General features: G+C 40.2%; 1 long non-coding RNA gene across 1 annotated transcript; it reads left to right on the top strand.

Moving 5' to 3' along the window:
* Positions 1 to 449: 449 nt before the first annotated feature.
* Positions 450 to 4,880, top strand: LOC121663384. The gene is made up of 3 exons (XR_006015619.1): positions 450 to 643; positions 1,595 to 1,684; positions 4,372 to 4,880. It is a non-coding gene; the product is annotated as an uncharacterized LOC121663384 (long non-coding RNA).
* The last annotated feature ends 7,044 nt before the right edge of the window (positions 4,881 to 11,924 follow it).

Below are 11,924 nucleotides of genomic sequence, written 5' to 3'. Positions count from 1 at the left end.
TCCATGTCAGTGCAGATCATCTAAAACCCCCTCTGCTTTGTATTTGTTATCAGATTTTCTAACCCACCACAGCTAATTAGGCCTTTGCCTTCCAGACCCCAGTTCTTCTCCTACTGCTGCCCTTCAGTTCCAGTTTTACTTGGCTTATGTACATGGAACTGAATAGGCCTGCTTTTGTTAAACTTCCCGGCTTAAGAAGACTTGTTTGGAAAGAGATGAGAAGAATCTAAAACCAGGACCTGAGTGAGATTTAGGCACTTATTCTTTTTCATGTAAATGAGAGGCCCACATTTGAAATATCGTTGAAATTCAAGGCCTTTAGGGCAGGAAATTGCACATTTAGGGTTTTATTCTCAAGCTGGTAGAAATCATTGTAACTCCAGCCATGCATCCGGCTGGAATAATGAGTAACACCGCAGCCGCAGCCGACCACTCGAGAGGCTGCTGCTGCTGTTGCGTGCTCCAAGGGCAGTGCTTGGCAGTGCGTGAGCTCTGTCCGTTCTGGCACTGTGGCAGGTTAAAGAAGCCCGGCAGCCGGCAGCAAAGGTGGAGTGCAGGCGAGGTCGCCATGCGCTGGGAACCCCTGGAGCCCACTGGCTGAGGATGGCGGGGAGAGCGCCCATGTGATGTCTTTTGGGAAATGGTAATCTTACCATCCGCTGTGGCTGTGAAGGGCAGGGTCCAAGAGATAAGGCACAGGCTTTGGCTCCTTGCCACGGCTGGGAAGGCAGATAGAAAGCGATCGCTTCGGCTCGCTGCACAGCTGGTTTAGCCGACTCGGCTGCCCGCGGGGGTAAACACACACAGCGCTGGCACGGGGAGGTGTCAAAAGACATTTGATTTGCTTGCTTGTTTTTGTGTTTGTTTTCAAAGGGAACCACCTTTCCCCCTTTCTCCACGGAATGTCAGCACGGGTAGAAAGCGCGTCTGTAAAGCAGCGTGCCGTGCCGGGAAAGGCCTTACAGAACCGCCCATCTCTGTGATTGCAGCGATTAGGGATGGGGGCACGGCGTGTCCCATGGGAAAGGGGACGGCTCTGGAAGTGCAGCTTAACCAGGTGAAAGGGTCTCTTTCAGCAGCCAAGAAAGCATATCAGTATTGACTGGAAACATTAAGCTCATATCAATAGTTGTATAGTTTAGAAAGTTTGACTTCCTGGAAATTAATTGAACGTTTCTTTTCCAAGTATGAGCACAGTACCCCCTCACGGAGGATCCAATGGATGAACTTGTACTTTTGCATACTTTACAGCGTGGTGCTTGCCATCTGTGACACTTGGATACACATTCTCTGAGAGACTTGTTGGCATTTTTAAAATAAAGGGTTTGGTGTGGTTTTTTTCCGATCTGAAGATGAGCTACAGGAACTACAATTTTATTTAGTTGGATAATAAATTAAATGCACATGATTTGTTTGTCTTTAGCGCCTAATATGTCAGCTTTAAACTTTACAGTTAACAGCTGCAAGGAAGCACGAAATTGGAGTTTTTATTTCCCAGCCACTGTCCAGACAGCTGCAAGCTCAAGATCTGGGTTCTCTATTTTCAATAGTTTCCTCAAAATCTTGAGTTCTAGCCTGTTCCTTTCATTTTCAGTGAATGCTGAGCCATGGTGGAGGATGCAATGGGCACAGGGAGCTTCTGCACGGAGTGGTAAAATTTCCAGTAGTCACCCCATCCAGACATGTGAGTTATATCTGCTAAGGTGAATGTGGAGTACAGAAATCATGTTTAAGTCAAAGTTTTGTCTTCAAGGCTCCTGGAAAGCTCCAGACTAAAACCCAAAAGCAATAAATCTTCTATGCAAGGTGCTACAATTTGTTACGAAATCTTGCTTTTAAAGACCCTTAAAGAACTCCAAACAGAAACAAGTTAGTGACACCACTTTAGAACAGATTTTTAAAGCAGCTATTAAAGAGTCACTGACAATTTTAAAATTACTAGCAATTTATTAGAAAGCTAGCATAATGTCTTAAAACTGCTTTCAGATTTTATCCTTCTACACCTTAGCAGGTGTAGAAGCATCATATTTCTCACTGTTTTGCTAGGAAGTTCCCTGAGCAGAAGATTCCAATGAGCTCTGATTATTTGTGCCTTAGTGACTGTTGACATTCCGCACCTCATATCGTTCGAGTTCTGATGGAAATGTTTCCTATGGCTGGAACATTTAAACTTCCGTTCTCCTGGGTATCTTCCTTTAATAACTTGCAGTAATTTTCAGAGCTCATAGCAAAAGTACTATCTTAGGTCTCGCCTCTCCACCCAGACCCAAAAGATCACAAAACCTGTAGGAATGTAATTAATTTAAGAATTCTACAAATCTCTTTGATATGGCTGCAACTGGCCAAAAATCACTAAGTAGAACAAGGAGAAAGACAAATGGATCTCTAGGCTCTGTAATCATGTCAACAGCCAGATATCTCTAGGAAATTAAACTAAAAATAATTCCTCTGTAAGTTCTTTCTGTGGGACTAGCCTACCCAAGCCACAGGATATTCTCATTAAAGGACTACTCTAGGAAACGGGAAATCTGACTTAAAAGTTCTGTCAAAGGTCCAAAATACATTATATAACATTTGATTATTTTCTCCAGTGTAGTCATCCTGAGTATTGATTGTCAGGGCTCTAAGTCTGGAAGATTAACCTTGAAAATGCCATGTCATCTTCCACTCTGTTGTTCTGCTAAAGTTTCCTTTCTCCTCTCGTTCTTCATGGCTAACACATCTATAAAACCTGCTGTCTGTGTGAACATTGCATAGGTGCATGTGCACTTATTGAAATGTAAAATTCATACTAGAAAATTCTTGGTGTTAGGCTTCTATTTCCAGCACAGCTAATAATTCACACTACATATACATGAGTGTATATATATATATAAAACAAAAACAATAACAATAATAATAATTCCCCAGTATATATGTACATATTTGGTAACTGTTCCTTTAAGGTGCCAGAAACGAGGCAGCCAGGGATCAGTTTAGGCAACATTGTAGGCTGTGTGTAGGCAGTGAGAACCTAGAATATGAATTCTGGCTCAGTTTTGATGTAATCTCCACTGAAATTAGGGGAGTTGCTCTGGATTTACACGGATGTTTATGAGAATGGAGCCTGGCACAGAGCCCTGTGGCTCAGGTTTTATCATACATACAAAATATCACCTAATTGTACTTGCTTCTACAAGATTAACCCAGATGGTGAGATTTCTGCATGTAAATAGCAACGAAATACATTGTGTAATCCCCATGACTGATGTTTTTGAGCACGTTTTAGGCAGTGCTGTGGGGGCTGTCTGCACCAGACTCATTACCTACTGGAGGGCTGACGGTATCAGCACAAAGGCTGGTTTGCAGTGTCTCCTCTGATGTCAAATCAAGCCAAAACAAACCGCTTCAAAGCAAGGATGTATGGAAGGCAAAAAATTTCTGATTCACTCTCCCCTGAAGGAGAAGGTGTAATGCTGACATGTGTGTAGCTTTTGTCCTACGTGCCTTCCTCTCCCCACTTTCCCCACTGATACATTTACAAGCTTCTTGACACAGAGATAGGAATTCACATAACTACACAAGTTCAACAGCTCTCACTACTTTTTCCTCAAGTGACTGAGAAGACTCTCTGTAACACCACAGCTACTTGCTGTGAACATGATCAAAGATTAGGCTGACACGTGAGGATTTATGGCCAAGGTAAAGATGGGTGGTTTTAATGGGAGGGTTAACTGTGATCTTATCCTGCGCTGGTTCGTTCCCAGTTAATTTCACATGGAGGGCCAGCTCCAACTCTGTCAGATCTCCCAGCTCTGTGAACTCAGGAATCACAGCTGAAAAAAGAAAAGTCACAGACGACTCTGCCCTTAGGTTACCCATGTTTTGAAAGGCACAAATTTGGCCTCTTTTACCTAGAAAACCCTAGAAAGCACGTGCCAGATGCAAGCAGGAGCATGTGGGCCTGTGATGAAAGCTGGGTTTATGACAAAAGCCCAGCATCAGGTGAGCTCCATAACAAGCTTGGTTAGAATTGGAAAGTCTAATTAAGCAGCAGCCAAACAAAGGACAAATAGCTTTGTACTCATAGTGCTCTACTGAGAGAGAGTAAAGAATCCACCCAGCTCCTACCAAAATTAAAGACATATTTATAAACAGAATTCTTTCTAACAAAAAGACAAATCTCATCCTTTTGTAACTGTCCTGAGGTCAATGGAGAACCCTGAGGGATTAATTAAAATCAGAAAATTCATAAAACTTTTCTATGATGTGCCAGCTGGTCTTAAACAGGGAAGTATATTAATGGTTTCTCAACAAACATGTTGCAAGATTAGCTTCTTTTATTCAGCAATTCTTGTGTTCAGAAACTGTCTCTTTTTTTCTTCTTTGCAGAAACAATATTCCCAGTACTGTTGGAAAAAGAAAAAAACCAAACTAATACTCTTTGGATGGATTCTAAATCTTTAATTTGTGAAGACATTGTTCTGGAAGTTCTGGAATCTATTTTGTTTTTCTTTTTATTATAATTCGCAGAAAAATTTTTGCTCTGTAGAAAATGATAAGGATGTTTTAAGTTGTTAATTAAAAAATTCATTATTTTGGTTAACTGTGTCTTGTCAAAAAAGTCAGAATAAAAATGTCATAGTCACAATCCACTTGGTCCTTTGAGCCAGATTTTCAATACAAGACTTAATGTTTATAAATTATATTGAAAAATGTTTTGTAGTTTCAATAGGAATTGCAGTGCCTCTTTAAACAATTCTCTCCAACGAAACTATTTTTACAGTTTCTTTTACTTCAATAGAGAATATGCATAACATCTACAGAAATCCACTAAGATAAATTGAGTAAAGAAATTTAGCCATTAGGAATATTCTTACAACTTCACATATTTGTTTTAGCAGCTTGAAGAAATAGCTCATTCTATATTTATTGTATATCAATAATCCTATTCTGTATGTAATTTTCCTTCCATTTTTCTTTATTTTTTAAAGAAATTAGCTTTACTTATTAGGCCCTCCCAGTTCCCTGAGCTTCCAACAAAAAACGGTTTATTTAAAAAAAATAAGAGCATATTTCCATTTCAATGTGTTACAGTAACTTGCTATTTATTTTAAAACTGAGTGAACAATACTATATTAATATTTTCTAATAACCTCTCATTCCCAAATCTCAGATTATTTCTAACACAAAGTTGAATATGAACATAAAATACAGTCAAGCTGTGTGTGCAGGAGCAAAAGGGCAGAACACAAGTAATACTATAGAAAAACAAAAGGAGCAACAGCAGAACCAAGATTTTACTTCTCTGAAAACTGAAAACTTCCACTTATTTTTCTATCTCTGCTCTCCATCTTTTCGGAAGGCATAAAGACATCTTCAGGAAAGACAATTATGGGAAGATGTGCTCTTGTTGCGTGAAACACCATTGTAATAGATGGTTGAGAGATGTATGGATTGCAGAAGAGGGAACATCCCCACTGTACATTTGTAGACTTATTTTGTGGCACAAGAAAAAATCTCTATAGAAACATTACATCCCACAGCACAGTTCCTGGAAGTTCAAGAACTGGCTGCAACTATAAGAACTATACTAAGAACTATAACAAAATTTTATTACATAAAATCATAATGACTTATTACTAGCAATTAATTTTAAACTGTAAGAAGCTCTGTTTTAGGAATGTCTTGACTGGACGTTCGGTGGCTTATTTGTACAGACAGAAAGCAAGCTTCTGAGCTTCAGCCAAATCCAGAACCATCTAAACTACATAAGGCCTTACTTCTCAAAGCTGAGCATGTTACACAAGAAACGTTTTTGATCAGTTAGTGGTTACATTTCTGCTGGTTCTGTGCAAACAGCCGTCCACTTTTCTCCAGGCTGGTCCCATCACATTTTTGGAGTAGCAGAATATGATAGACAGCAGTCAAAAAAGCCTTGATCCAATTGCCATAGATGTTCAGAGGGAATCTTTTATGCCACCAATTTTGCTTGGATTTGATCAGAAGCAAACGGATTTTCAAGACTATTTAATCCTAGCATAACTCTATCTTTTCCAGTACCTGTCCACAACTGCAACAAAAAAATGTGCAAAGGTGGAGGTCACTTGAACGAATGCCCAGGGGAGACATGGAAGGCAACATTAGGCAACACTCCTCACCTTCTGGAGCATGTCTTAGGGTTTCTCAGGCCTTAACCTCTCTCCCCTTCTCTTTCCTCTCCTTGCTCCTTACCTTTCCCATATTATCTATCCAGGTCAGATCCTCTGTTTCCATTGCTTCCACAGGCCCACACCATATGAGAAAAAATTGCGAGCAGGAAAAGAAGAATACAAAATGAAGCCAAACCTCACTCATCACGTCACAGCACGTCTCCGCACTTTGGAGCCAGACATGGTCCAGGACAGACCAGGTGAAGATATCAATGGCTCTCTCCTCCTTATAAACCCCCAAGCTGCAAATCTGAACATGGAGATACACATGAAAGGATTTACATGAGTCCATGAACCCAAAACAACTGTTGAAAGTTATGTATCTAGTGCAATAACTTCTTCATCAGCAGGGCAGCACCAGTGAACCTTAACGATGAGTGTGAACTTCTGTTGCCCTCAGCACCCTTTCAAATTCAATTTCCATTGATCTCTTAATTTCTCCTTCCTAATAGACATCTGTATCTCTGATGCCTTAGGTTTTAACTTTCGTATTTTTCAAATCCTACTGCCTAGTGTGTAACTCTGAAGTTTCTTGTAGCATGTTAACTTCTGCTCTCTCATGCTAGGTAGGCATAGCAAAGCCTCTCCAGGCCTGCTCTCCAAGGACACTCAGACCGTCCTAGGCCCAAAAAGTATCAACCAAAAGCCTCTAAAGGAAAACTACATCATTAACTGAAGCCTTAACTGGAGAATTAACCCTGATATGCAAATGAACCAAACTTATAAAAGTGTGAAGAACTCACACCCTGTCGTCCATCTTGGGGTCCATCTGGCCTCTGGCTCCCCAGGGTGTACCTTTGAATGCCTTTAAAATAAATACCTACCTTTATTCCCTTATTCTTGTCTAGTCTCTGTTTTTAGGTGGCCTCTTCAGGCATCATCTCTGTCTTGTACTTCAGGGTTAGTTGCAGGCCATTCTCGTTTACCTTGTGCTCATTTAAGGGATACACAATAAGCAAGAAACAGCAGCTTCCTTGCATCCACTTTCCCCCCACCCCCAATCACTCAGTAAATGATATAGTAATTGTTTATTGGAAATTACCTCACAGTTTCCTAATTTTGTCGCGTGATCTGAAGAACAGTTCTATTACAACACACAAATGCCTTGGAAGTATTCAGCTGGAACCTATAACCACAGATGATTCCTGAGTTGTTGGCAGCTAAAATGTAACCCACATTTGTAAGTGGCAAATTATATGAAAATAATAATCTTTTTGGAGATAGATATTCCAGAACTCACAATGCAAATAGATAATAAAAATGATTGTGTAAGGATGGTTTGGAGAAGTGTCCTGGGTTGCAGTGTATTCTATTACCATCCTCAGGAGCCGTTGAAACCAGGTGGGGCAGTGTTTCCTTGCCTCCTCCCCCCAGACTATCTTTCTGTTAATGGCCCATCATTGTCCTGCCGCCTGACTCAGAGATAACTCCCTCCGGACTATCTCCTGTTAATGAGCCTAATCAACACTCTGCCTCATGACTCGTTACCCCATTGTGAGATGCTCCACCCAGAGGGAGGAACCAAGCATCCCATCGTGGATATAATCTGAGGCTGAACACCAGAGACACTGGCTTCCCACTGGATTTCCAGAGGACAGGAGCTACACAGCCACCATTGGACTTCCTGAGGAAGAGCAGACTGTTTTACTACAGGATCACTGCTTCAGAGGACTGCAGCCACCATTCTACCAGACTGCTACCACCACCCTGCCTAACAGGGTGTCAGGTTGTACCTTGACTCTGTCAGTTTGACAGTGTTTTCTTTTACCTTTTTCCCCCCCTTTTCTTTAATTTCCATTAAATTGTTATTCTGACTTAGTGCCTCCCACTGGTTTGTTTTCAAACTAGTACAAGAAGCATTATTTATATGAAATGTCCATACATTCAAAAAAACTCCCCAAATAAAACAGGATACTCCTGTGCTGACATTTTACAATTAGTAAATACTCACATGAAAAGTGTACTTTTTAAATTTGAGAAGTATGAATAGATTTTGCCAGCACAAAGACCTCTTGCTGCCTTCTTCCTCTTAACTCCCTACCTTTTTTATTGTATAAGTAGGTAGGTTTGCACAATATTTCTGTACGTGAAATTGGTGCATATAATATTTAAAAGACGAGCATTTTTAACAAAAGCAGAACAAGTAGGAAATAGAAGTATTAGCAAAACCACTCTAGAGTTATAACAAGCAATGGATGTTGAAATCACTGCGAATAACAACATAGGATGTTTTGATGATCAGTTCAAGGTGAACTAAATGCTTCTACAGTTTCTGTCAAATATAATTGCAGTAGCCCAGAAAGCATGAGTGCTGCAACTTTCATTAAATTTAACTGTTACCCTTCCTAGCATCAACCTCTTAAATCTTGGTAATGAGCAGCAGGAATTTCAGTAAGGTCAGAAATAACTATGATTTTCTAAAGAATTTCTACTTCATGCATATATCCATTTTCAGCAGTTAAAGACACCATCAACAGACCTTTTTTCTACTTACTGCCTCTGATTTACTGGCTGACTTTGTTATTTCCTTTGTGCAGTTTATAGGACATAATTATCTAAAACGGAAAGGAGAGAACTTCTAATAGACATTTTTCTGCAGACAGTTTCTGCTTTATATTTATTTAGTTCACCAGCCTCTCACATCGAGGAAGATGTACTGGCTTGCAGAGGGAATAAAAATGGCAGAACTGTGATGAAAATAACTGATAAATAGTGAAAGATATATTACCCAATCATTCATTATTTCAGCCGTGTAGTTTCTGTACTATAAAATCAAAACAGAAATTAAGCCATCACTTGCAAAATGCATCAAAGGTCCTTGTGACTGTAGGGACCCAGCACAGGATTTATACTCCTTTTAAAGCAAACAGTCTCTTTGAGAAATGGTGAATCAACCATCCAGCTGCAAAAAAGAGTGCTTTGTTTCATTTTCAGGTTATTTAACCCCATTTTCAAGATGCCTCCATCAATTTCAAAATGAAAATAATTTTGAAATGAGGAGTCCAGACATGCTCTGCTGAAAATGTTTAAACTAGGCTACCAGCACTACCAAAATTAGAATTTTCTTAGCTGTTTATGTCACATGCATAGGAGACACCACGCTGTACAAAGCCCAATTTGTAAATTGACTCTCAATCTCACTTACATATTGCATAGGCCCATCTTACAATTCAAGTGCATATTATTTCCCAACACTTAATTAGAAAGGATGCGTGTCTGAACATGAGTTACTACATCTTGATTCTTCTCTTGATGAGGCAGTTCAGTAGCAACATTGAAAGCTGAGTGAAGTGAATGAAAGGGAAATCGTCCCAGATTTTTGTTTGGAAGATGAGCACCAGAGAGCAGCAGTTCCCAGGAGATGGAGAGCTGTCAGCCAGCAGAGCAGCTTCCACTGTACTCAGTTTTGCTGTGCAAAACAAAGCTGCAGCTTGTGTTTAAAAAGCTGCAACTTTGTTCTCGTGTTCTTGTGTTCTTCTAACAAGCTCTTTTAGTTTAAAAATGAGATTTTGTGTTATTAAAAATGACTGTGATTATTTTAGAGAACAGGTTTTTTTGTTTGTGCTAGACCCAGCTCACCACGCCTTTCCCCTATTCCTATTTCAGGGATTTCTGTGTCTGTGAATTTTCAAAGTTTGAAAGGGAAGGTGCTAATCCGCACATTAGATATGGTGCAGGAGAATCCTGAAGTGCCTGGTGAGTGTCCCTGGCACTTAGCTTTCAGTGCCATTAGAACTTCACAGCTCAGGCTTATGTTACTAATTTTCCTCCCTTCAATTACAGCATACTCTTTTTTTCTACCCAAACCTGCTACCTGTGTAACCTTCTCGGTTGAGGGAATACTACTTTTAACATGACAGACTTCAGGCTTGGAGAATTATCAGCTATTTTGAGCTGTTTGGAAGCGTGAGAGAATCTTGCTCTTTTCCTCCAATCTTTTCTGTGCAGCTGAGCTTCACCACAATCATCAGGCCCCGTCTCTCTTGTCTCAGCACTGCCATATAACAGATTGCTAGAGTGAACAAAAGCACACAAAGAATTTAAAGATGACATGCTGGGTCAGAACAAGGGTCCGTCTATCCCGTCTGGCCGCAGCAGCTGCAGGGAGAGTCCATGAGAAAGAGGCTGACTATAATCCTTATATTCTTATATTTTCCCAGTATCTAGAAATCAGGGATTAGGGACTTGCTGAGCAGAGCTGCTGGTTTAACACTCAAATACCTCACTCCGTGTAGCCACGTGATTTTATTTTAAAACTCTTCATATGCTAAACCTCCATGGCATCCTTTGGCACTTCCACAATTTTATGTATGCTATGTGGAAAATTATTTTCATTTGGTTTAGGTGTGCTGTTAAAGCTTTCTGCTGAATGATCCTTGTTCTTGTATTGGGAAAAGCAGAATTGTTCGATCTTCCTGTTCTCCATATCATTCAAGATTTTCATACATCTTAGGTGTGTCCTGCTTGGACCTTTTTCCATAATTAGCAGTCTTCATATATAAAGCTCCACTTTGCACAGAAGCCTCTGCTCATTTGTTACCTTTCTTTCTGAAGTTTTCTAACTTCCACCACCTTTATGAGACAGGGGCTGAGGCACAAGCCAACCCTGTCTCTAAGCTGTGACTGCATTATTCAAATAACGCTGCTTTCTCTTAGTCCATCCCTAATGTTGTTCAAAATTTATTTGCTTGCTTTTGACCACGAAAGGTTGTCTAGCAGATGTGTTTGGAGAACTGTCCTGAGTTGTCCCTCATCTCCAAAACAAAACCAGCTAAATTTTGATCCGATAATTGCCAAAGTGCACTTAGGACTGCCTTCCCAAGAGTGTATTACCTCACATTTATCAGGGATTAATTTTATCTTCCATTTTATCACCCATTCAGCGTGATGCAAACTTTTGAAATTCTTCAGTATGCTTTGGTTTCAATTGTTCTGACTACTTCCAAACCACCAGCAAACTTTCCCCTCTCAATGTTCTTCGACTTTTCTAGGTGATTTGTGGCCATTCCCAGCCAGATTCCCCTGGGATTCCCCGAGTAACTGCTCCAGGAAGAATAGCAACCATTTATTCCTGCCTGCTGCTCCATCTCCTTTGAGCAGTTATTAATGTGCAGCAATCTCCCCCTGACGTTAGGTTTCTGTAAGATTGTTTAGGAAGGGATATTTTAGAAAGGTTTAGGAATCCAAAGGTAATTTTTTTCTCAAGTCGCCCTTGTCTACAAGGGCAATGATCCTTTCAAAGAACTGTACAGGATTTGTGAGGCATAATTTCTTTATTTATGAACCCTGTCCACTATCTCCAGTAAGCTGTATATATTCATGTCTACTAATTCTGCTCATTATTATAACTTCCATCAGTCTGCCTCAGCAGGAAGTCAAATTTACCATTCTCTGGTTTCCTGGCTCCCCTCCGGAGATTATTTTAAAAATTGAGGCCACATTTGCCACCTTCCATTACTCTGGAACGTGGGCCAATGTAAGCTATAAGTTACACACTACTGTGAAAAGTTCAGCAATTTTATATTTGAATTCCCTTAGATCCCTCGAGTGATTGTTACCTGTTCCTGGCAATGTGTTGCTACTCACTTTGTTGATTTGCTCTAATACCTCTCTACTGACAGTTCAATTTGACATAACCCCTCAGCCTCACCCCTGTAAATAAAGAGTTGTTGTGCAAACTTCCTTATTTCTCCTTTTCTCCTTTTCTCCTTTTCTCCTTTTCTCCTTTTCTCC

The sequence above is a fragment of the Corvus kubaryi genome, unplaced genomic scaffold (assembly GCF_017639235.1).
Source record: "Corvus kubaryi isolate FWS band 111438036 unplaced genomic scaffold, C.kubaryi_AGA036_p1.0 129, whole genome shotgun sequence".
NCBI lineage: Eukaryota > Metazoa > Chordata > Aves > Passeriformes > Corvidae > Corvus > Corvus kubaryi.
This window is presented reverse-complemented; position numbering and strand designations above follow the sequence as displayed.